Source organism: Dipodomys spectabilis, unplaced genomic scaffold (genome assembly GCF_019054845.1).
Source record: "Dipodomys spectabilis isolate Male_0828 unplaced genomic scaffold, ASM1905484v1 ptg000024l, whole genome shotgun sequence".
NCBI lineage: Eukaryota > Metazoa > Chordata > Mammalia > Rodentia > Heteromyidae > Dipodomys > Dipodomys spectabilis.
This window is the reverse complement of record NW_024870701.1, coordinates 22336854-22364528: the sequence shown is the minus strand read 5'-3', so window position 1 is coordinate 22364528 and position 27675 is coordinate 22336854.

The following is a 27675-nucleotide window of genomic DNA, read 5'->3' as shown; positions in this document are numbered from 1 at the left end:
AAGAACCATGATGGTAAAATTTAGAGAATGGGGAGAGCATGAATATGGTTCTGTTGAAAGTCAGAGTAAACTAATGCTGTTATGTTTCAACTACACCTTGATTTCATATTAAATTAAAAACTTGAAAACCCTTTGATTTTAATAAAGATATAATTTCCTTAGTTGTACACATGTACTTACTTCCTCATGTACAGTAAATGAGCTGAGAAGTTTGCAAAAGCAATGTCCATGAAAGCGGATATCCAAGGTCAAAATCTGGCATGTAGAGTTTCTCACTGAACTAGAGGATGTTCCCAACCTCCCTCTCAGACAACTCCCTTTCGTCAAAACAAGCGCTAGAGCATAAATTAGTTCAGCAAGTATCTGCATTGAATTACCCAGCATAGTTTCTCACTCCCAATTGCCTTGATTCTGATGGTTGCAGGAAAGAAATTCTATACATTTCGTGACATATCTTTAATTCTGGCCTAACAAGATCTTTGCCTGATGCTGTTTGTGGGGAAGTAATTTAAACCTGGTATCCAGCTCCACTGTCACTCAGACAATACCCTAGCAGGGTCATGGCCTCTGTGCAAACTTTGTTAAAAATGTCCATCTGTGAAGAATTTTCATTGCCCTCTTGGAGCCACAGGTGGCCTCAAGTATCTCTGTGCTTGCTCATTTTCTTCCCCTGAATATGTATGCTTCTGTTGCCCATTGATTTTGAGAAAAGGGTATGGAAATTGATTGGCAGCACAAGCAAATAGATGTTGGGAGAATTTGGCCTCAGAATGAGAATGAGTCACTAATAACACAACTGTGCCCAGTGTGCCTAATACATATGGAGCAAGGAAGCTCTAGGGCTCAGTCCATGCACACAGTTCTCAGTGTTGAAATCAGTGAGCCAATAAGGAGTTATTTCTTCCACAGTGATGAGGGACTCAAGAATGTGCATCATTCTCTGTGTTCAGTGGAACATGCTGTACCAAGGTTTTAATTGCAAGATGGAAGTGGCTCTATGTAATTCTCAGTAACATTCATTCATTGGAGGAATTTCCAGTGTTGAGTATATTTGTGGCTTGAATTAGTAGACTTTTGATGGATCTAGTAGGGAATGCTATAAATATAGAGCTTTATTTTCTATACAGAACTTAGCCATCATTGCCATAGTTTAAAATAAGACATATACACAGCTGCAAAGCACTTATCTTCCCTTTTTTAAGGCAATAGGAAAATTTATTAGAAGAGAAACATGATAGAGACCTTGTGACATAGACATGCCACAGGCAAGATAACAGCACTTCAGCCCATCCCAGCCTCTTGAGCCATCTTCCTATTTGCAGAGATTGACCTTGTGTGATAATTGCAGTTCTTGATGATGGATTTCTGACTGGTGGGTTTCCTTTCAGTTTCCTGTAAGGTTGTAAAGCTGAAGATTTACTGCCTCATCTTTGGTTCCTCATTTGTGTGTCCTGACTTCCTTATTCTTTAGTAGCTTCCTGCCCCCATTTTAGGCTTCCCTACTCTCTTTCAATGAACTATTTTTTCCCATTTGTTTGAGAAATAAATATAAAGAATACTTCTTCTTGCTCAGGAAATTCTCATGCACTGTATCTACAATGTGTGAAAAGTGAAAAATGTAGTACACTTGCTAGTGATTTGTTTCATGTGGAGACTCTGAATCAACAGACATCCCATATCCCCACACTAAATTAGAGGATCCCAATAGTACAGCATTTTTTTCTATTTTATAATCATTTTTACATGGAAAGAAATCCACAGATATTTGTTGATCAAATGATAAAAATATACATTCACTCACAAATAAATTTTTATTTTCTGGGTCTCTGGATGGGGGTAAATTGACATTGATAAGGTAAGCATTACTTTCCTTATATATGGGTTAAGAATGAAATATGGGTGAAAACACACCCCTAATGACCACACAGGAGGAAACTGGATATGGGTTTCCTCTCAAAGCAACATGATGTAAGTATGTATGACTGTCCAGTTGAAGAGTTGTCATTTTCAACCGCACAAAATTGCAGCTTTGATTCTTCAAGGAAAGCTTACAGCGCTTGAAATCCTACCTTTCAGAGTAGTTCTGGATTGGCTGAAAAACAAGTAGAAGAAAAACAAGTGCAAGATGAAGATGAAGAGGAAGCTACAGAATAACAGGAAGGTCAAGGCTCTGAGAACAAAGGAGGAGAGAATATTGAAGAGGTCTCTGAAATGTTGGCCTGGCTCTGTGGTAACTCAGCAGATGGAATCAACTACTGGCTGCTTCAGGTGTTTGCTTAGATCCATCAGCAAATTGCTCCCTGCCCCCTTCACCCCTCCTCCCTCCACAAAAAGTTCAATCTTGATGCAAAGTCCTCTTTCATTTATGTTTGTTTTTTTAAATCAATGTACAGAGATCCTGGGAAATTCTGCGCCACACAAAAATAGGTTAATATCACTATTTCTATACAAAGGACATCTAACTCCCTTTGTAGTTCCAAGGACATTTCTCTTCTAATGTGCTTCTTTGTTAAAAAAAAAATCTTCTTTGTGAAAATTCTTGATTGCACTGAAACAACTTTAAAAGTGTCATGAGCTCCAAAACATTTCTGGAAAATGCTATCTAGCTATAGAATGCAAGTCTTCAGGTTCATAGAACAAGATTCACTTCTAAACGCCAAAGAAAATCAGCCCAGAACCTCTCTTACAGCATTGCAATGCCTTTCTCATAAGCAAAACGAGTGTGCTTGATCAGTCCCTCAGCATAATGTAGAAGTAGGTAAAATTAGTTCTTTCATTTTAACCCACTAAGTTGGGAAAGGTCATTTGGCTTATTCCATCCCAGACTATTTTTGGAACCTGTGCCAAATGCCAGTTAAGACCAAGCACAGTCAAATATGACTGGGAGGCAGACCCTCTTCTCTAATATAAGAATGTCTGCTTGACAGGAAAGCTGATGACTACCAGGGTACAGCGTAGAAGTCAAGTTTTAATGAATGTTACTGTTCCTGATTAGGTCCAGGGACAACACAATGCCTTTGCATTTCTCTGCCACCCAGTCTTCTAGATGGGTATAATAAGACCATCTGGTCAACTTCTTGGTAGGTTTCAATAATGATGTCTTCATAAATATACTATAGTTTAACTGTCCTCCAGATAGGTGTTCTTTTTCTAATACTTTCCACTGGTGTTACATTATGACCTAAAAGCTTCACTTTTCCAAGGCTCAGTTTCCATGTCTTTATCCTGAGGAAAATAATAACTTCTTAAGTGGGTGCTGGTGGCTCACCTGTACTCCTAGCTACTCAGGAGGCAGAGATCTGAGGATCGAGGTTCAAAACCAGCCCAGGCAGTAAAGACCACAAAACTCTTATCTCCAATAAACTACCAGAAAACTGGAAGTGATTCTATGGCTCAAATGGTAGAGCTTTCACCTTGAGCTGAAGAGCTGAGGGACAGTGCTCAGGCCCAGAATTCAAGCCCCATTACTGACTAAAAAACAAACAAACAAAACACAAAGAAAGAAAGAAAACACAACTTCCTGGTTGGAGATTCCTATGGACATGACCATTTATTAATAGTCATAGTACCATCATTATCGTAACTGCTACTTATTTTCCTGCCTTGGTCCCTCAGATGAGGCTGTGGTATTTCCCAACTCTATAGATAAGCCAGTTTGTTTCTTGAAAATCAATCTTTAATTATGTGTTCTTGAAGAAATATGCTCTAATTGTGGTAGCGAAGAAGTTAGATTCTCCATTCTCTATATAGTTAAGTATTCATAGAGCAAGCCCTTACTGCTACAGAATCATGGTTTTTACCTCCCTTGCTGTCCTGAACCTAATCTGATTGCTCAGAAGCACAGAGGAGAAACATTAGGTTTCTTAGCAGCTGGAAGTGTCATGAGTCAGGTGTGGATGATGATTTCACATGGGCTCAAGTTTCTACTGGACTGCTTCCATATAATTGAGTTTTATTTTGATTTTAAGCAGAATCCAAATAATTTAGATGCAGGTATGTAATTGAGTGAGATTAGAACTCCATTCTACACACTAGTTTATTTCACTCATTTGTGGGTACTAACCTCTTCATTAAATAGAGTTACATATTCTTCCAAGGTCTCATTCTCTCAGAATGTGACTTAAATAGTTCTCTCTGGAGAAGATAAGACTTTTTAAAGCATCAAATGAATTCTTTTCTTTGAGGTATAAGTGACAAAATTGTGCATAAAGCAGGCACTGATGGCTCATGCCTATAATCCTAGCAAACCAGATGGCTGAGAACTGAGGATTGTGGTTCAAAGCCAGTCCAGGTAGGAAAGTCTGAGACTCTTGTCTCCAAGTAACCACCAGAAAATCAGAAGTGAAGCTATGGCTCAAAGTGGTAGAGCACTAACCTTGAGCAAAAGAATGCAGGGACAGTGCTCAAGCCCTGAGTTCAAGTCCCATGACCAATTAAAAAATGTGTAAATATTTAGCATATACAAGGTGTGACTTCATCTCTCTTTATATATATATATATATATATATATATATACACATATACACATCCCATATATATGATAATATTTAATAATATAGCGTCTGTGTGTGAGAATGCTTAAGATCTATTCTCAGAGCAAATGCTAAGTGCACAGTGCAATATTGTAATGACAGACAGCCTATGTATAATAGAGAACTCATTCATCTTATAAGTAAAAGTTTGTCAGTGGTGCTTTTTAATTCAATGTGTCTCACATGTTAGAATACCTTCTTCTGGTTCTCCATGGCTTTGGTTCTCCATCCTACCCAAAGAACTCTCAAAGAGTGAACATCTCACGCCCAAGTAGATTTTAATGCAGTATTGTTGTGATAGATAATTTTTCTTGTTATACTTGCATTGCGTTATTACCTGCCTGATCACAAGCACTGACTGGCTATGTATGTCAGTCCCCATTATAACCACCTTAAGGATGTTTTTTTTTGCAACAAGAGGTGAACAGGGCAGAGAAAATAAGAGGTAACGTACCCAAGGTCACACAGAGGATTAATGACAAAGCTAGAATCTAACCCATGACCTCAACCACCATGTTCTTCATCAACTGGGTCAGAAACTATTTAAAAAATTTTAAATTCAGGGTAACAATGCCCAACAAGAAATGAATTCATTACCTTACTGATGTAACTGTAACCTCTTTGTAGAGCATCTTTACAAGAAAATAAGATTTTAAAAAGTTTAAAAATTTAAATTCAAAAGGCAGTAATGTTCTCAACATCCCCAACTTTTATTATGCCCATCTTATCTTCTTAGTCCCATGTATTCTTTCTGAGTTGTAGAGAAAGTATGGGTCATGCAAAGGAGTTTAGAGCAAAGGCAAGAGGAATAAAGAGGAATAGAAGGACAAAGTAACACCAAAGCAGCACCAAGCCTCAGGGGAAAAATTAGCAAATACATGTTACATCTTCCAATGACCTCTCCTGCTCTGGGTTTCTCTCCCTACCCCATCCCCCCTCAGTTCCCTTTTTTTCCTTCCTGTGTCTTTGAGTTCTTGGAGAATTTTAATCTCAATTTTCATAAACTACCAAGTGCAAGTTTAACTGATAATAGCTTAAAAGGCTCTCTTTCCCCCAAGGGACACTTTTATTTTAATAGAAGACATTTTGCAAACTAAAAATATTTCAGGATCAAAAGCAATGAATATTTGATGGTGGGTTTCTGGCACCAAGATAATTTGTGAGGAGGCTATCTCTGGACTGATTGCTAAAATAGACCATATTTTTTCTTCTTTTGTTCATGGCCGTATGGATTGAAGAACAGACATTAAACAAAGAAATGAGATACAAAGAAAAAGAAGAGGAAGATTATTTTTTTAAGAAAGGATAAAATTGGGCAAGGCTTAGACTCCTTGGTCTGGTTTTCTTTCTTGAGAAATTTTTCAACATTTGTAGAAAAATCACTTGCGCTCTGTACAACTCGAGCCAACCATCTTAAGGAGTTTTGGAATTCTGGTCTTGGGGCTTTAGCTTTCTATTTCAGCATTACATATCGGAACTCTCACTTGTTACATGTATACAGTTATCAGGATATATGCTTCACCATTTCTTTACTAGTTGAATGGATTTTAATAAATTGTTTATTCTTTTTACCCTCAATTTTACTGTAATGCGGACAATGATCTATATATTGGAGAGGGCATCTTCATTTCATTCACACTTATTTCTTGCAAAAGGAAAAAGCTTGAATCTACAGCAACTGAAAAAATTTCTCTTGCTGGACATGGTGATACCTATCTATAATCCCAGAAGTCAGGAGATTGAGACAAGGGTTACAGATTTGAGGCCAATTTAGGTCATAGCAGGAGTTCAGGTCAGCTTGGATGAGATGGTGAGATCCTATATGGAACAAAACAAATTAAAGGGTCCCCTAGCTAGAAGAAAGCTTTGCTGTGATATGCTGAGGTCTATTTGGTTCCAGTTTATGCACTTGTCTTAGAGCCTGGTCTATATTATAGACTTGGTAAAGTACAACAAAATCACCCTGCCTGGGTCCTAACTCATTCCCTCAATGAACTCTGCTTACTTGGACCCATACTGTGTTTTTGCAGTGTAATGTCCTGGAGCTCCGCTCCGTGGTGCTGATTGTCTTCCATTTCAAATCTTTCCTGGGCACATGTTAGCTATTCATAGCCATTGTTCTTGCCAGTCAGGCTTCCTCTTGCCATGGTTGTTTTGTTCTCTGTCTCTCCTATGGTACAAGGGGTAAAAATAATGCTATTGCGGATGCTCCATTCCAAACAAACAGTACTTTTCATGCCACCAAGCTCCACAAATATCTAGAGAGTTACATTGTGTGTAGAGCACAGAGCTGGGAGTTGAATTCAGAGTAGGTACTCCTGCCTCTGTCTGGGTCATGGAGATCTAGTCCAGTAGACAGTGGGAAAAAATAAAAATCTAACTGAAAGCCTAAATGATGTCATGGAGCAAGCAGGGAAATATTTTGATCTTGAAGGCTGTTGGGAAGACGTAAGGTAAGTCATTGATTTCATAAAACACATATCCTTCCCTGCTTTGATGGAAAATATTAGCAACCATGAGAGAACATTCTTCCTCAGCAAGGAAAATGTGTCCTCTGAAAACGTTCTCTTTCCGGGGATAGAAAATGAGGCGGTCAGATTCCCTGAGCCCATTTGTAAAAATGGAGATGGACATGTAGACTTGGAAGCAGTATAGTTTTCAAAAGTTCTGAAAGGTTTTCACAGAAATGAATCTATTTTCTTTGAAACAAAACACAATCAAGGTTTTCTTTTCAACATATACAATTATATTTCAGGCCCCGTAAATAATTTTGGATAATTGAATAAAATGAATGAAACTGGTATGTAGACAAACAATATATTCTAATGAAAGCCTTCAAAGTGAAATTAAGCCAAAGCTTGGTTTCTTTGAAAGAACGTGTATTAAGTGAAGCCAACACGTATTTGTTATTGCAGACGTTGATACTGGAACAGATACAGTTATAATCAAAGCCAGAGCTCTCACTTTATTTTTTCATCCCAACCCATGCATCCTAATTAAAGCCATATGAATGAACTTCAGCTATTAATTTTACATAACCTGATATACATGTACTGCTGAACAAACCCAGGATCCTTTAACCAAATTAGAGAAGTTAACTGTAACGGATATATTTGTTGGCTGGAGCTTAACATATAATTTACTTAAACCAATATTAGAACTGAAACCAATGTATCTGTATTTCAACCACATACATTTTCCCAGCGTATGTTATTGTTACATAAATAAATGAATACTCCTCTAGACCACTTCAAATTCATGAAACCAATGAATTAACTGTATTCAGCAGCTGTGACCGAATAACCACTCCACCTTCTGTTTCCTTTTTTGCATTTGTAAACAAATACCGTATGAAGAGACGTTGTGAAACATGACAGCTAGGTAAAAAGAAGACTATAGGGAAGCAAAATTAACAAGTCTACTGCTGTCTATTAGGAGAAGGAGATCTGGGATCTACTCATTATGGATTCTGTTCCAAATTTGCAACAAACTGGAATGCTCTTGGATAAATCCCTTAACACAGTTAAATCTCATTTGTCCCATTTGTAAAAATGGAGCTAATTCTTTCCTAATCATCAGGGCTATTATAAAAATGAGAAGGAGATAACTATGTCAACTTACTTTGAAGTGGTCTTTTTAATCATTACATAAATGTGTATTGCTATTAATAATCCCCATGTTATCAAGTTCAATAAATATTGGCCAGTGGTCAAATAAAGTCATAACATTGAAACAGTCATACCAGATTCCACTGTGTATTTCTCTTTTTGTCTGTGACAGTTTCATGCTAGAATGATATTCAGGATGACTAGTCTTTGTGCTATATTTATTCCATATATTTAGCCTCCTTACACTTTTCCTTGGACCTGTCAGCAGACAAGAGTCTCACAGCCAAGACAGAGGAACCGTGGATGCTTGTTATCTATTATCATGCACTCTCTATGGGTTCCAAATGGAGGAAGAAAATGTAGCAGGGCATTTTTTTTCCTGAACCAGGAAGAAAATAAAGAGCATATATCTCAGCAGGTCTTGAATAAATGATGAGTATGTTCTTCAAGGGAAAGATAGTAAGAAATGTCTTCTGCATTTTGGACAATGCCTGATTTTATTTTTAAAAGGAGAAATCAGTGTTGATCCTGCAAATACAGAATACAATTTGGGAAATGTAATAGGTGGTTAATGGAAGATCTTGCTCCTCCCAGGTCATCAGCACCTGTGGGCTACAAACTGACCGAGAGAGACACTTACAATCTTTTCATTAAAAGATTTTAGTAATTAAAATAAATGAAGGAGATGATCACTCATTATACCCATAAAAATAAAAACTGTCAATGTTTTCTATAGTGTTTTCTTCTTCCAGGAGCCTTTATCTAGTTCTCATTCTCTATTTCTATCGCTCTTGTCTCTGATGCTGTCTGTCTGTCTGTCTCTCTCTCTCTCTCTCTCTCTCACACACACACACACACACATCGTTCTCAGAAACTTCCTTGCTTTGAACAACATTTCTTTTGTCTAGACCCAACAGCTTTCAAATTGTTTTCCACAAGAATATTAGAAAATGTATTTTATCTTGTGACTTGTTATACACATCCTATGTGCAGTTCTATAAAATGAGAAATGATTTGTAGGAAAAAATGTAGCTTTATTACTTCTTGAAATTTTTCATTTGATTGCATAACATTGTATAATAATCATTACTATTGGATGATGCCCAATTGGTATCATGCTTCACTAATAAGTAAACAACTACATATTAAGAAATATTGATCTGCAGAATTTCTCTTTGAAGTGCCTCTACTACTAATATTACAACAAATAGGAGGAAGAGTGAGTTTTGAATCAGAGGCACAGACATTCATATGAGTGTGTTAACTGGTAAGCATTTACTTTCCTCATTTCCAGGGCTACTCATTTTCAAATTTATATTCTAAGGAGTTGAAGACAGGTTATCTTTAAATCCAGATTTAACTAGATTTGAATTGATAGATAATTCACTAACTTTCAGAGTTCAACTATTATTTGCAAACCAGGAAGAATTTATGCCTAGCCCATTGGATTATTATAAGAATTCATGTAATCATATGTTTATGAAGATACATCCTATAATATATGTATTCAGTAAATAAATATCGCCTTTTGGGTAATTCCATAACTTTTATTTTCTTTCTTAAAAAATGCAGAATGGGAAGGTGGGTTCGTGGTAGAGTGCTTGCCTAGCATGCATTAACGCCTCAGTACCACGTAAACAGAAAAAGCCGGAAGTGGTGCTATGGATCAAGTGGTAGAGTGCTAGCTTTGAGCAAAAACTCAGGGACAGTGCCCAGGCCCTGAGTTCAAACTTCAGGACTGGCAAAAAAAAAAAAAAAAAAAGCAGTGCTGTAGTAATATAAAATAATGAATATGAAATGATTAACTTAAAAGGTATAAAACATACAGTATAGATAGGTAGTTTAGTTGCCAAGAAAACAGGGCCAACTCTTTATGAAGGAAACTGTCAACTGGAGAATAAAAGAAACAAAATAAAATAGTCTCAGACACTGACCCAAGAAAAATCTTACTAACAAATCTGGCAGAGGAAAAGCAAACGATATTTGTGGCTTTGGAAAGCTACAATACTAAGAAGTTATAGGATCTCTTGTTTGCTTTATATTTTATACTCACTATCTTTCTAGCTTAGCAGGACCACAAATTGGAGGTACGTCCTGAGAGTAATAATGTTTAAACCATACTAATCCAAGCAACATGGTTCTCAGAGACTTTGCACATGAGTTAGTCCTAAGAAAACACAAGGTATTTGTTTTCCTACAACCCTTGTCTTTTTTTCTCTCTCCTTTCCCTTTTCCCTTCCAAGGTTCAATGGTTTCTTACTGCCTGGAATTTTTGCTTAGACTTTTCTTAGTCTTCATATCAATGTCTAAATCCATCTCTACTATATGTTTACCAATTTTTTAATTTTTTTCCAAAAAAGTGAAAGCTGTTAGGTAAGTCTGTATTTTTACTCAGACTATGAGATATGCAACTATTATAAGGTGATAATTTGTATTTCTTGCTTTGGGGGACAGTGCAAAACAAGTAATAGTTGTCAAATTTTGTTTGCTTCTGCACCAACTGACAGAATTTCTTTAATTTTTGTATTTTAATTTGGGAATTAGAGAGATGGATGGGTATATTTTCCCCAAGCTTTTCCAGGTTATTTTGACTTTGCCTTTTATTAATAACTTAAGAATTTCTGTCTCTTTCACATAGGAGAACAGACATTTATTCAGGTGTAAGAGTATTTCTTGTTAAAATTGTACTAGACAAGGACTTGCTTACAAAACTGTTCCTGGACTCTTCCCTATCTGGGATTTTTTTTAAAAAAATGTTGATTAAAAAAATAAAATCTTTCTCTTCCAATGATCTTTAAAAGCCATATGGGCTATGGAAGATGTGTTATAAAAGGACACATTCCATGTAATTCCTCATAAAGGCTTGTAGGGGCACAATATGGACCTTGAATTAGATTCTCCAATAAGAGCAACAATAGAGTTGCTTCTACTACTAACATTACAACAAATAGCAGCCAGATTGAAATTTGAATAGTACATGGTCCAACCCAGGGACTTTTCTAAATGAGAAAAAAAAAGTTTAGAGGACACTAAATGTCCATACAGTCACACAACACAATTTCAGTTTACTAACAGTCAGCCAATCCCTAGAAATAGAGCCACTTGAGCAATGCTGAGAAAAGCCACTACTGAAAATCAGACCACAGGAGGTGAATCTAAATTGTTGATGCATAAATTAAATCAATGTTTCCAAAGCCACCCAAAAAAGCCACTAGCACATAGATCTATGTGGATCCAGGCCCTGGTAGCTCATATTTATAATCCTAGCTACTCAAGAGATCTGAGATCTGAAGATTGCTGTTTGAAGTCAGCCTGGTGGGGGGGGGGAGGGAGGAGGGGTAGAGAGGAGGAGGATGGGAGGGCAGGGATGGTAAGGGGAAACAAAGGAGGAGGCAACAATGCTTGATAAGAAATGTATTCATTTCCTTGATCATGTAATTGTAACCCCTCTGTATGGTGTTTTCACAGTAAAAAACTTATTAATAAAAAGAAGTCCCCAAGCATCTTATTTCCAGTAAACTACCCCAAACAAACAAGCAAACAAAAAGCCATAAGTGGAGCCATGGCTGGAGTGGTAGAATGCTAGTCTTGAGCAAAAGACCCTTAGGTTCAGCACCTAGACTTATCTCTTTCTTTTATTATTGTAAAGATGCTATACAGAGGGTTACAGTTTCATGAGTAAGGTAATGAGTACATTTCTTGTTGAACATTGTTACCCCCCCCCCCTTTGTTTTTCTCCTACTCTCCCTTCCCTCCCCCATCTCCCCCACTCCTCTCCAGCCCCCAAAATTGTAAAGGTCATTTCCAACATAGTGTCTTGTGAGTCTCATTATTGCATGGGTCATCCTGTGTCCTTATTTCAGAAGTTTGTTATTCCTCTTCTCCTCCCCAAATTAGATAAATGTATATACAAGATGTAAGTTACCAAAATCAACTACAGTGACAACAGGGGATATACCAAGGGGGAAGAACATACAAAAGAAAACAAAAGAATATAAAAAATCATATTAAGTGAAGAAAGCCAGATCCAAAGAAATACAGGTCCCATGGTTTCCCTTATAATGCAATAATTAGTATACATCAAGGATAAGCTTATCAGATGAATGGAAAAGCTCAAAAAGCTATGTACATATGACCATATAAGATGATGCTAAGTGAAATGAACCCCAAGATATGAACACAAGAGGTTTTCCTTTTATTGTGCCTTGCTGTTGTTTTTATTGTGCTATGTGATTTTCTTTTATTTCTTTTGTATGTTCGCTTTCTTATTTAAAATACAAGTTGTTTGTTAAGCCCTGATTTCAAAACAATTGCTTAAGTGTATACCAACATCATTACACTGTCACTTGCTTAGATAGCCCACATCGGATTTTCCAATGAGCAGTAATGGAGCCCAAACAATTCAGTATTCAGAAGACTGAATGCATTTTCAAAGTTATATTTTCTTTACTTAATCTAGAAGACTTCACAAACACACTCCAAAGCCTTAAAAGTTCTCTTCTGTCAATATTAAAATAGGATAATGATTTCACCTTCCCACCATTCTTGCTTCAAAATTATCTGTTTATATAAAACTTAGCTTAAAAAATCCTTTTACTCTATGGATTTAATTTCCTTGATCTACTTTTAAAACATCCTTGAGGTCTGAGAATGTGGCTTAGTGGTCGAGTGCTTGCCTAGCATGCATGAAGCCCTGGGTTTGATTCCTTAGTACCACATGAACAGAAAAAAAGCTGGAAGTAGTACTGTGGCTCAAGTGGTAGAGTGCTAGCCTTGAGTAAAAGAAGCTCAGGGACAGTGCTTGGGCCCTGAGTTCAAGCCCCATACTGGACAAAAAAAATAAACAAACAAAAATTCTGTTCCTCTCTCTAACATTTCTTTGTTATTAGTACAGCCCTACTTATTAGCAAGACTGGCCTAATATATCTGAACCCATAATCTCATGTACACACACACACACACACACACACACACACACACACACACACACACACACACACACACATACACACACACACACACACACACACACACACAAGCTAATAGTAATTTTTTCTAAATAGCTACAAATAGAAACTATTAGAATTTCTAATTTGATCTTTATTTTACTCAAGACTTTTCTAGAAGCAACTTAGATGTGATCATTTCTGTAGTGGTGTGAATGGAGAGAAAGTGTCACTTCTGCAGCGAGGATGGTGTACTGAACACTATCTCAAGCTCTGCTTTCTTCAGGTTATTTTCTCAAGTACAATCTCTTCCATTTACCTTTCCCCCTCCTTGCATCCTACTCCTCCTTGAAGGGCTAACTTACCCCACTTCTTCCACATAGGTTTTTCTTAGGCTTTTCTATATTGTTGGATAATCATTTAAAATTATTTGATGTTTCCAACTCTTCTCAAAAAAAATGAAAACAGCTTCAGGGATTAGCTATCATTCCTAGGCTAATATTTCTTCATTACAAATCTCTCTGTCTACTATCTATCTATCTATCTATCTATCTATCTATCTATCTATCTATCTATCTATCCATCTATCTATTTATTCGTCAGTCATGGAGTTTGAACTCTGGGCCTGGGTGCTGTTTCTCAGCTCTTCAGCTCAAGGTGAGTGCTCTACCACTTGAGCCACAGTGCCACTTTCGGTTTTCTAGTGGTTTTATTGGAGATAAGAGTCTCATGCACTTTTCCTGCCCGGGCTGGCTTTGAACTGTGATCCTCAGATCTCAGCCTCCTGAGTAGCTAGGATTACAGATGTGAACCACCAGCGCCTGGCTTGTCTTCTTTTTCTGTTGCATCTCTCTTTTGTCTTTTGTTTTCCATAACAACTCTTTTCTATTTCTTTTTTCCTCATTAGGTGAACGGTTATGCTGAGGTACCTGAATCATGTAGACAAGTCCTGATTTTAAAATCAGATGGCTATATCCATAGAGTTTCTTTTCTTGAATATTTGAGTAACCAAGGGACAGGAATGAAGGAGGGAGATCTTTAAAATTCTGCCTACCAGATACAAGAAATCAGAAAGCTGCTTTAGTAATCTCCATTTTTTGCAAGGTTTGGGAGCAGTATGCCAAAAAATTGATTAGGAAGAGATTAACATGCCTGTATAGAAATAGTTGATGAAGAGCTGGATCAAAATGGTGGTGCAACACTCTGCATTGCTCTTACCAAGTCAATTTATATTGAATGTGCTTGTAACCCAATTTATATGCAAAGATGGAAGGAAAACATTAAGAACAAGGGGAGGAAGAAAGGATAGAAAAACAAGGAGGAAGGTGGGAGAATATGAAGGAGATAAAGAAGTGTAAGAGAACATATCCTAAAAAAGTTAAAGAAATGTAACTTCCTCTTCTCTCTCCTCTCTTTTTCTCTTCTCTTCTCTTTTCCCTCCTCTACCTCTCTCCTCTCCTCTCTTCTCTTAGATTCTCTTCTCTCCTCTTCTGTTCTTTTCTTCTCTTCTTTTTCTCTCTTGTCATTTCTTATTTTCTTTTCAAATATTTCTGTCCTGAAATTCTAGCCAGTTAGATATAAGGGAACTATGCATGTACCTGACCATTGAATGTAATGTATCTCATAATCCTGACTACCATTCTAGTCTCCCTTTCCTAAAGCCTTCACAGAAGTCTCCTTTATGAACTTAATTGTTCAGGTGTTGATATCTGTTCATCTTTTCATTCCAATAAATAAATGTGGTCTAGCTACCTCAAAAGATGATCTACTTTTCCTCAGCTTATCAATTCCAATGTCAAACTCATCTAGAAACACCTCATATACACACTCAGAATAAGATTTAACCAAATGGCTGGATATCTTGTCCTATTCCACAATTTACTGTTCAAATGTTAAACTTATCTGGAAACGCTTCACATACACACTTAGAACAATGTTTAAGCAAATGGTTGGCAATGTGGTTGAAACATATAGCATATAGTATCTGCTTAGCAAGCACAGGCTCTGAGTTTCTCCAAACTTAAAAGAAATTAATCATCATGGGCACTGAGCTAAATAAAAGCTGCAAACATATCTACCTATTTATCTTCATTACCTGTATGTTGATAATATATATATATATATATATATATATATATATATATATATATAATAAAAGAAACCTTACCCATATAACTATAAAAGAATCTTAGGGTGGATAAATTTTTCTGAATTACTTGAGTGACCTCACTGTAATTACAGGGAGAAAAAGGGAGATTTTTTGAGACAAGAAACAGTTTGGCTACTGAAGCATTATACTATGCTTGTAGCTTTGAAGAAAAGAGAAGCCAGGAGCCAAGGAATGTAAGAAACTGAACTCTGAGCTACAAAAGGCCTACATATGGAAGAAAGTCCCCCTTTACGCCACTAGAGGGAGCATGGTGGTATCAATACCTGGTTTAGGCCTACTCAAAGTTTACTTTTATTTTCCAGAGCTATGAAGGGTGTACGCTTTTCTTTAAGCCACTAACTTTGTGAAAAATCTATGACAGAAGAAATAGGCAATTAGCAAACAGTATTGTGAATATTTTTTTCTTGTTATTATAATGATGATGTACAGATGGGTCACATTTACTTAAGTCAAGTTAAAAAGTATATTTCTTTTTAGACAATGTCACCCCTTCCCTTGCTTTCTCCCAGTTTTTCCCTTCCATCTCTACCCACAAGTTGAATAATTATTTTCAACATAGTATCCAGTGACCAGTGAGTACCATTGCTACATTTGTTTCCCTTTTAGCCTTCCATTTCTGTACCTCCCCTTACACTCCCAAAGATATATAAATGAACAAATGGAACAGCAAGAAAAGAACCCGTTGTTTCCACTTTCTGGCATTCATTTCAATGAATATTATTTTGTATGATCAAATGCACATAGGGATTGTGGCTTTATGTATAGTAAATCCTCTTTATTTTATTTATATCATATTTACTATTCTCTGTTTCTGGCAGCCAAGTCTATCCTAGCACAGCCTAGTACAGGGAAATTGAAGAAAGGGTTTTGTCTCTTAACAAATTGTATAATTCTAGGGTATAGTTCTGATTAGGTTAACTATGTGAAGCAAAATTATTAATTCCATTCAAATAACTTATGTCATAGTGCTTTGATTCCCCTTTAGAAATATGATCAATATCATCTAATCATTTGTATCAGTCAAAGTCTCCATGGATGACACAAATCTACTAACAATGGAACTCCCTACAGATACCTTGGAAGAAGAGTTCATTGCATTGACAAGGAAGGGAAGACCTCCAGAGATGAGCAAAACTGGGAAGCTCTGGTCAAACTGGAAGAAGAAACAGACTTCAGGTGGTGATACCCTCACTTCACGAACAAGCAAAGCTGTGAAAGGCCTGTGTGTAATAGGAGCTGTAATTGTACAAGGGCCTGGTTACTTCTAGCAAACATGGCACAGATGTGGCAGGGAGGAGGCAACACATGCCACAACCTGTTTGAGCACTTGCTGAACCTTTCACTAACTAAAGCCAATGGAAAACCCAAGGATATACATGGCAGCTAAAGTAACAAAGTTGGTAAAGATTTGCCTCTTGGACACAAAGCATAAATGAAGAGACAGAGGGTTAGACCAGCCTCCTGTGAGGCTGGGAATAGATTTTCTTGTCTATTGATTGATGCTTGAGTTCCATGGAGTTGATTTTTTGCTAATATTGATCTGACTCCTTACCACAAGTGGTTAAAAATGTACCTTCATTTGTCTCTTGGTGAATTATTCTGCTAAGAATATCAGAAGCTTTGAGGTATTTTGAATCAATAAGATGGTGTTTCATTGAATTTTTAAAGGGGTTCTCTAGCTCTGGGGCCTGGGTTCTTTACTGAGACTATGACATGAACTAAGGACAGTAATCTGGGGTTTGAAAACATTTCATTGGAGAAACAAAGAGGATTACATGATTGAGAATACTTGGTGTGGAGTGTTAGAAACTCAGATTATTGACCTCCAATGACTTTGAATGGATTGTGAAGTTTTGCTCTACCTGATTCACTAAATACTAAAATTGTGGAAGATTAAGCATTAAATCATGGGCATCATCAGTCTGGAATATATTCAGATGACTCTTGCAAAATAGTTTAGAGATTTAGATTCTGAAGTCCAGGTACCAATGGCTCATGCCTGTGATCCCAGTTACTCAGGTGGCTGAGCTATGATGATCTCAGTTCAAAGCCAGTCCAGGCAGTAAAGTCTCTAATACGCTTTTCTTTTTTTGGTCATGGGGCCTAAACTCTGGGCCTGGAGCTCAAGGCTAGTGCTCTACCACTTGAGCCACAGCGCCACTTCTGGCTTTTTCTGCCTCTGTGGTACTGAGGAATCGAACCCATGGCCTCATTCATGCAAGGGAAGTACTCTACCACTGAGCCACCTTCCCAGCCTTCTCTGATACTCTTATCTCCAATTAACAAGCACAAAACAAAAGCAGAAGTGGAGCTGTTACTCAAGTGGTAGAGCATTAGCTTTAAGCAAAAGTAGCTCTGGGACAGCACCTGGGAGAGAGAGATTTTGATTATGGTAGTGTGAGGGTTCTGCTTTACTAATATCTTGGCACCAAACACAGGTGTGCCATGGAGGGGTGGAGAATTTTTAAATTAGGATAAAGAAGTGTACAATGGAATGTCATTATATTAGCATAAATACTTATAATGTAAATTTGATTGAATGAATCCCTTAATCCTTCTATGACTCTTTCTTACTCCCTCTTCCTCTTCTTCCCCTTTTGAAGCATTTCATTTTCCTAAGCTCTTTTAAGGCACATGCACGCATATATGTGTATCTGTGTGTTTATGTGCATAAAAGTGTACGTGCATACACAATATTCTTCAATCCTATTCACTTTCCCATCATCCTCTGCTTTCCTAGCCCTCCACCTACTGGAGAACCCCCCAAAGTCTCTCTTTGTACAGTCATGTTATGTATTGCTATTCATTTTCAGATCTAGATTCTACATATGGACTTTTGGAGCTTGCATTGCCTTGCTCAATGAAATTCTTTGAATCCACATGTGAGTTCATATCTAACACATGTCATCTTAATAAACCTATGCCTTGTCATTTCAGAAAATTCTGAGAGGATCTCTGTTGTCAGTGTAATGCTCTAGTATGGTCTGAAGAGTGTGCAGAGAGCATACAAGTCAGGGATTTTTTTTTCTTCAGGTGACAATCTCATTGCAATGAAAGGATGGAACATGATATAATGACATTATGATAGCAGTGCTTTAGCATCTGTACTTGTCAGGATTGCCCTAAAAAGAGAGATTTCAGCATCCTCAGTAGAATTAAGAATGTGTGGGTTTTGTATGATTTTAGAAGATATAGACTATTTGAAAAGTCAAAATGGAAGGAAGGCATTTGTAAAGAGGGTTGAAAAGTGGTATTGAGAATGAGATGCTAGGAGCCTTGGATGAATAGAAGGAATAAAAATAACTCAATTGAGCTGTGAAAGTGATGTGGATGGAAACCAAGCTGACCGATTCTGACAAGTACTGTACATGTAGGTATGAGATACCATGGTGAAACCCTTTGAACAACTGATATACATTTGAAAATGAATAGCTGAAACAGAAATCAGGTCCTGTACAGGGTTTGGGTACTACTGAGAAGGAAAAGGGTGAATGGAGAAGATGAATGTGATCTAAAGACTCATATGTACAAGTGTGGAAATTAAATGATAACTGTGAGTTTTAAGAAGAGGTGAGGGATGGGGCTGGGAAGGTGGCTCAGTGGTAGAGCACTTGCCTTGCATGCATGAGGCCCTGAGTTCGATTCCTCAGCACCACATAAGCAGAAAAAGCCAGAAGTGGCCTGTGGCTCAAGTGGTAGAGCGCTAGCCTTGAGTTGAAGAGCTCAGAGACAGCACCTAGGCCCAGAGTTCAGGCTCCATGATCAACAAAAAGAAGAAGAAGAAGAGGTGGCGGTGACGGAGGAGGAGGAGGAGGAGGAGTGAGAAGTGAGAAGAGATGAGGGTTGATGACGAAGAGGGTACATCCCAATAAGGTACACCATATGCATATATGTGCATATGTCAAAATGAAACAACTTTATTCAATTAATTGCTGCTAATAAAAATTCAAAAGACAAAATCCAATAAAATAAAAAATTAAATTAATGATACTGTCAGTAACACAACAAAAGGCCTCATACTGGAATGAATTTCACAAACTGTTGAAAAGACTAGAGAACAGAGTACTAGTAGGGAGGAAAGTCGGGAGAGAGTGGACTCCATAGGGTTTATTCTTTCCTGATATATTTTGTTCTATTTTGGATGATCTCATCTGCTAGGATTCCCCTAGTATCTCTTATACTGGTAGTTTGATAGTCATAAATACTTTTAGTTTTGTTTATTCTGGAAGGTTTTTATTTCTTCATCAATTTAAAGGATAGCTCTGCTGGATATAGCAGTGTAGCTTGGAAATTGTTCTTTCAGGTCTTGAGTTATGTCTTTCCATTGCTCTCTTTGCATTTAGTGTCTTTCTTGAAAAATACACTGTTATTCTAATGGGCTTGGAATTGTATGTTACTTGTCTCCTCTCCTTTGTAGGGTTTAATATTCTTTATTCTATAAATTTAATTTTTTATATAATCTGTCTAGAAGTATCTATTATCTGGCCTTGTTTGGAATTCTGCAAGCCTCCATTATACAGATGATTTTTAGGATTTTATTTTGAGATTTTTTTTCAAAACTTCCATATATTTATTGACTTTCTTTCATATGTTGTATTTCCTTCATTATTTCAATTCACTATTTCTATTCACTGGTTATTCATTTTTTTTCTTGTTTGCAGCCTTGTGGTATCTGTTTAGGTGTTTAAACAACTCCTCAACTCCTTCTTTTTTTTTTATTACATTGACTGTCTTTATTTTTTTTATTGTGAAAATACTGTACAGAGGGGTTACAATTACATGGGCAAGATAATGGGTACATTTCTTATCAAGCATTGTAGCCTCGTCCTTTGTTTCCCCTTCCCATCCCTTCCTCCCCCACCAAAGTTGTAAAGTTCGTTTTCGACATATCGACTTGTATGTCTCATTGTTGCAATGGGTTCACCTGTATCCTTATTTAAACGATTTGTTTTTTCCCTTCCCCTCCACAAATTATAACAACATCAAATACAGTGAAAGCAGGGGTTCCTTTCCTTAGTTTTACTAAGCTTACAGTTTGGATTTTCTTCCTTGTTGCTCTCACCTGTGTTCTTTATTGTATCATTGTGGGTTTTGAGACATGTTGCCTTGTTTAGTTATGTTTTTTTTTTTAATTTTCACTAGGATTTATGCGCTTTGGTAGAGTTTTTTGGAGAGGGAGAGAGAGCAAGAGACAGAGACAGACAGAGAGACACAGAGAGAGAGAGGGGAGAGAGAGAGAGAGTTAAATTTCCTGGGTTCTTTTAGTTGGTTGTTTCTCCTAGCCTCCGTAAGATGGAGTAATAGCTGGGTGGTGATTTATAGACTGGATGGTGGTTCTCCTTTGACAAGTAGTTACTTTCAGTGTTTATCTCACTCGGTGTGAGACTCCTATCACTAAGAGTGAGGAAGCTTTGTTTTAAAGACTATTGCAGGTGGTAAACCACACTTGTGTTTGTGGCATGCCTTAATGAAGACCACTCACTGCCACTGCAGCCATCCTTTTAGATGGAGATGAGTCCATGAGTATATATTCATACTCTACCTTCCCTTGGCACAGTACAAGCAGGAAGGAGAGAGATGGGATTATCTGACTGAAAATAATACTTGTCTAGTGGTTATATTGGATGGAAAAGGTAGGAGCTAAGCTTTTTGAGAGAGGTTAAGGGGATGTTAGACTGAAGGAAGTGGGAAAGAAATAGTTAAAATTGTATTTGGTTACAAAAGTGAAAAGAGGAAAGCTGAGAAATATGCATTTTTTTAAAACAAAGATGCCTGGCACTGTTGGCTCTCACCTATGATCCTAGGTATGACTATGTATGACTGTTTAAGATAATAAAAACTATTCAAAAAGAAACAAAAATTAGTGAATAATGAAATATCAAAAAGAAAGTGTCATATACAACAAATATGAATTTTCTATTATTTTTGTGTATCTATGTTGTACAAGTTGTAAGTGGTTATAATAGGTCTGGGTGTAAGGTTTTGCTTCATTTAGAAAAATTACATAGAGTTTAAGGGAGTGGCTGAAGCCTGTGTTGTTTGGTAGAGCAGGGAGTCCTCTGCGTGGCATCTGGAGCAGCTGTCTCTATCTAAGGGTGGGCTGTGCTGGATTTTGTCTTAAGTTTTTGACTCTTCACTTCACCTTCATCTACTCGGCAGTCACCTTGCTCTGCTGTGCAAACTAGGGTGTCAGTGTCGTTTGGTAGTAAGCCCAATACATGCTCAGGACTACTAGTGGGTTATCGCTCTTTCCATAGTTGGAAATATAGCCACTGCCCACCTACCCCTGATATATGTCTCAGTGTGAATTCTTACTCCTCTGTCTTCCAGCACAGCCACTGAGGTTCTTGTATCTCTGGTTTTTAAGGTGCAGCATATCTTTCCACAGCTTTAATTGTTCTGCTACTTGCTATTGGACTCTCTCTCCTCCCCTCATGTACCTTGCATAAATGTCTTATTCCCAAGTTCTATGTTAAAGGGTACTGTAGGTTGTTAAGTTGTGACTGTTTTATGTCTTTGGGCTCCCACAGAGACTTGCTCAAGGTAGTGACTTTCTATCAGTCTTTGAGGCACAAACTGGCCCAGTTCCTCCAATCCAGTTTACAACAGATTCCCTGTGATGGAAGTAAGGCTTGCATGCGGAATGCTTTTCCCACAACTGAATTTGGTGATGATGCCTTTGCTGATGTCTAATTTTACCTGATATTGCTGTTTTTGGTTTCTTCACTCCCCCCCACTTGGTACTCTGAGGCTTTTCTGAGGTTTGCTAATTTTCCTAGTCCCCAAGAATTCCTCATAATGTGCTTTTTCTTTTCAGAATCTGATAACTTTCTTGTCACTAGGTTTAGCTCTATCATAGAATAAAAACATTGAGGCATAGTTCTGAATCCTCAAAGCAGAAATTTTAAACACTTAGAATTAACATACGTGGAAACAAAATAAATAAAGAGCAACATAGGGATGATATCATTGCTTTTAATTATACTGGAAAATGGACTGTCTAAAAGATGGAAGGCAACAATGGAAAACTAGCAGTGGAAAATGATTCTGAGTCTGTGATAAGGTTGGGTGGTTGAGAGCAAGTCTATTGAAGTGAACATTATGAATTCAACATGAATGTCCCTGCTAAGGAGTATACCCAAATAAGTAAACTAGTATGTATTGTGGTCAATATTGTAGAAAGGGGAAAATCGATAATAAAAAGGAAAGCTGGTTTACAATGACTTTGATATCTAATGAAGGTAGAAAAGTAAATATTCATGAAATACTATAAACTTGTACATAAAATGGCTTAAAATTTACATGGTAGGAGTCTGAGGAAGAAGTAATTAACAACACAAGATACAGATCTCTCTATCCATTTATCATCTATATTTCAACAGGGAACCTCAAACATTCTACAAAGAGATTTTTGAGGGCAGGTGAGTATTTACCCCATCTCTTCAAGGGAGTTGTAATGCCCACTCAATTTGAAAGAATAGATTTTCCCCCACACAATCAAAACATTTAGCACTATGCTTTATACAAGTTGTAGATAATGAATACCAACAAATAGTAATTACATTAGGAAAAAATACTTGTTGATTCATTATTCCTGGCAAGCTTACTCAGCTGAGACACTAGATCTCTGTCAAGTGTCCTTTGCAGCATTGTAAATAAGAGCAAAAATGACAACAAAAAGGTCTATAGCTTTCAAATTGAATGTTTAGCTGGAGACATAGCAAAGTATTTTATAAATGTAAAAATACTGTACAAATGTTAGAAGCGTGAATGTTGAGTATGGTGGTGCAGTTTATGAGTATCATGGCAATTATAAGGAAGGAACTCACTACTGGTTTGGTCAATGGGTGGAAAAATTCCTTAGGATATCAACATCACATTATTAGGAGGAAAGACGTTATTTTACTCGTCTTACCAGAGCTCAACATGGACGATCATCACATTGATAATTACTGATGCCCAGGAAGAAAATGTCTTGAAGACTCCCATAAGTAGAACTGACATAGGTAGAGAGTGTGAGAGGAGGAAGAGAAGTAAAGTGGGAAAGAATAGAGCAGAATCACCTGAGAAAAGCCATTGGTCCATAGGAATATTACAGACACGTAGTCATTATTTATTTTAGAAATATTTATTTTACTAACATAGAGTTGTTCTAGACTATCAAGCTTCAAAGGTATTGCAGATTGGATACCTACTGTTAATGGACTAAGTCTTCTGCATTTTGATAGTCCATGACAATTTTGCTGTCAGCAAAAATGGAGACCACTGTGGAAACGGTATTTATTCCCTGCCAGTGAACTGGTCCCAGGCTAAGATTCCTTCAGTTTCACTCACAATGGCTTTGTCATTCCTTCCAGCCAATTTTCCTTTTGATATATTAACGTCCCTGGTTTTCTTCCCGGGCAGGACCTCCCACATCTTAGCCTAAAGGCTCTGGCAACTTGATTTGGATTCATCCTTGAATTCCTCCCTTTTTTTCTCACATGGAGTTTTCTGCCAGGGATGTGTTGGTCATGGGCCAAATTTCATGTGCTCTATCATTGCCTGCTGCCAGAGAACCCTGTGCAAAGTCAACTTCTCCTGCAGAAACCAGCCATGTCCCCTGGTAGGGCCTTGTGTTCCATTCATGCTCTCTGCTTTATCCAGCTGTAACACATCCAGCCACTTCTATGCAGACAGGTACATTTCTCTGAGCACTTGAGTGGAGGAGAGCTGGAACCCCAGTAAGGTGATCATCTGTTCTGTTTGTGTATCTGCCAGGGACATAGATGCCCACTTAGTGTAGCCTGTAGCCTGTAGCTACTAGAAGAAATCCACCATTTCTGGAATAAGAGGGTAGAATTGATTACCTACAGATTTGAACCTCTGTTTCTAAATTGGATCTCTTAAGATCCAGAGACTTTTAGTCATGATAATTTCTTTCTGCCTTAATTCCACCACTTCATATTTATCCATTATTTTAAAATGTTTATAGATTTTATTGCTATTGTAAAGGTGATGTGCAGAGGGGTTACTGTTACATAAGTCAGGTAATGAGTGCATTTCTTTTTGAACAGTGTCACCGCTTTCCTCATTTCCTCCTAGTTTTTCCCTTCTGACCCACCTCCTTCATAAATTGTGTAGTTAATTGTCAACGTAGTGTCTAGTGAGTATCCTGTGGCATCTCTTCACCCTTTGTCCAGCAAACCTTTTCACTCTTTATGGCTTACTTTCTCAATGCAGTTAGCAATCTTTCCAATGTCTCTTTCAAAAGGCTTTCCTTTTTTTCAGAGAAATGTGAAATGTGATCATGGAGCCTAAAAATGCCCTGAAAATTATAAATAGCTACATGTGGATTTCTTATAAATACTCTTTAGGTAGAAAAGTCAAGGTTTTTGTAATATACATGGTGTCTTGTTTGGCCTCAAACCTTTAATTGCTAAATGAATATTATATTGCAGGTTTGTTGGCTTTCTATCAGCATTGTTTGACAATTTTATAAGCTATATTCTTACACGGGGAGAGCAAGTCCACACTACTGGACCTATAATTTGTTCAGATTATTATTATTCTCTACTTGCTTTTTCTGCCAGCCCCAGAAATTATTGATATTTGTTGAACACTTATTCTATGTGAAACAATAGATTCATACAATGAATAACATAATAAATAAAATACTTCAGATATTTTCATCAAACATTATTCTGATGGTGTTAAAACTTGTTGCCCTCTCTTGCAATCTCCTTGTGGATGCAATTGATCTATGAATCAGTTGAACCTTGTAATGTGTCTTGCAAATGCCAGACTCTCAAACAGAAAAACCCAGAGAGAAGATGGGTAAAGGTGAGTGTAGTGGCATGGTACTGCAGTGGTATAATTGTGTTATGGTAAGTTTGAATGTAGAACTAATTAGTTTATATGACTCTCTTGTATTGTACAAACTATATTATAGGTGCACATTTGTTTTTATGAAATCAGTTAGCAGCCAAGGAAGTCCACTGAAATGAATAGAAACTAATTGAAAGTAATAAGGTATTACCTGAACATATACTGCCAGTAAATTAAATTAATTGAAGGTAATTGATAGTGACTGGAATTAATAAAAGTAATGGAAACAAATTGTACTTAATTAAAATTTATTGAAATTGAATTAAACTCAATAACTCAAAGTCTATTAACTTTAATAGATTCTAATTGATATTAATTATAGACAATGCTTAGTAATAACCAACCATTCTTAAAGGCTTCCGACTACATTTGTACCATGTGACTGTCTAACACACAAAAATGTATATTTTAAGAAGAAACAAAAGACATCCACAGGAAAAAAAATGCTACCTTGGAATTTTGGATTTCTCTGTGTAAGAGCTATATTAGAAGAATTTGATTTTGATAAGAGAGCTACCTTTGAGAACTTAGGAAGATAGAAGGGTTTTACTTCCTTCAAGAAAGAGAAAAATGAGGGGCTGCGGGTTTAGCCCAGCGGAAGGGCACCCGCCTGGCGTGCGCAAGGCCCTGGGTTCGGTCCTCAGCCCTGGAAAAAAAGAAAAAAAGAAGAAAGAGAAAAATGAGGGTAGGGGTAACAAGCTCGATAAGAAATGTACTTGTTGCTTTACTTACATAACTGCAACCCCTGTGTACATCACTTTGACACTAAAAAAAAGAAAGAGACATCAGGTTTGATTTGATGGACATTCTTTCAGTATATGTGTGTTTGGTATCTATTCTTAGTGTTATGTTACTAGATTCCTTTACTTATTATTTCTTTCTTTTCCTTAGTGGATAGAACATCCAATACTTTAAAGGTTTTTCATGGACTCGTGCGGGATGATTCTAGGAATTTCAGCTTCTTGCTCTTCAGCTTTGGGAATTTATGATAGAAGAAGAAGAAAGAAGAAGAAGAAGGAGGAGGAGGAGGAGGAGGAGGAGGAGGAGGAGGAGGAGGAGGAACAAGAAGAACAAGAAGAAGAGGAGGAGGAAGAGGAGGAAGAGGAGGAGAAGAAGGAGGAGGTGGAGGAGGAGGAAGAGAAGAATGAGAAGGAGGAGGAGAGAGGAGGAGGAGGCAGAAGAGGAGGAGGAGGAGAAGGAAGAGGTGGAGGAGGAGGAGGAGGAGCGGGGAGGAGGAGGAGGAGGAGCAGGAGGAGGAGGAGGAGGAAGAGCAAAAACAAATGCTAGGCTCCCTGTGTGGGATGTGAAGCTCCCAGCTGGATCATTTCCCTTCCATGGCAGTTTGTACATGGATTCCATAATATTCCTCCCCATCTTTCTTTCTTTCTTTCTTTTTTAAAAACCAACTTCAATTCTTGTTTAGTAGCCTTGTGTTGTGGAAAGTAATTTTCTCTTGGAAGAAATGCATCAATATTTGTTTTACATGAAATATTTTGAAATAGTTAAGGTACTATAGATGAAGCTTAACACGTAGGTAGAGAACAAATGCCAAAGCTTCAACTTTGCACCAAAGGAAACTAGGAGTTGCTAAGTAAATCAGTAGTTTTAATAGAATAGTTATGTCTCAGAATCATTTTATATGCCACAATATAAATGCTTTGGTTATAGGAAACATCAGCATCTTCTATGTAAATCTCCAGGAGTTGTTGAAGTAAACTGCAGGAGAAACATATAGGACATGGAGAAACGTTCTCTCTTCTAGTTCACCCCATATTTATTTATTTTTCTCAGCCCTGGGACCCTTGGGGTCAATTCTTCTTCCTTCTTTTAGAAAAGAAGTTTGTGGGTGTTTAATTTATATTAAACTATGAAAATCTCATAAAAATTTGAGGAAGATGACTCCTCCACCCCAAATTGCTTATAGGCTTTGGTTTGACAAGTGATTTTCAGGGTGAACAAGCAAATTATGCAGAAGATGGTGAACTTCTCTGGTTCTGACTTGTACTTCACTGTATCCAGTGTTAAGAAGATCATGCTAGCCCCTCAGAGATATTTGTAATTTCATAAGATTCTTATAGCACAGAAAAGCCAACATAACTTATTCTAAGGGGATATCAACATGTAGATCTATTAAATAACTTAATTTTCTTTCCTCAAAATTACATATGGTCAAAAATCTCCAGTGTCACCATGTTCTTGGTAAAATATATAAATCTTGAGACATTATATATAAAGCTCTAACATGACTGTGTCTGGGTACCTGTTTAAGTTCAAGCACTTTCCCCCTCCCCCCAGATATTTCTTCTTTTTCAGTGTTTAATTTCATAATGACAAGTTTATAATTCCAGCAGCACCATCTGACCAATTCCGTATGTTGAATAAAATACAAGGGTAGCACCTCAGACTAAAAGAAGGTAGCTTGATATGAACAGATGCAATCAATTATTCAAATGTCTAGAATAGTCACGTGAATGGTCACTCATTAAGCTCCTTGTGCAAGTCCTGACTCAGGAGTACAAGCCCAAGAACCAAATGGGCATCAATGCCCAAGG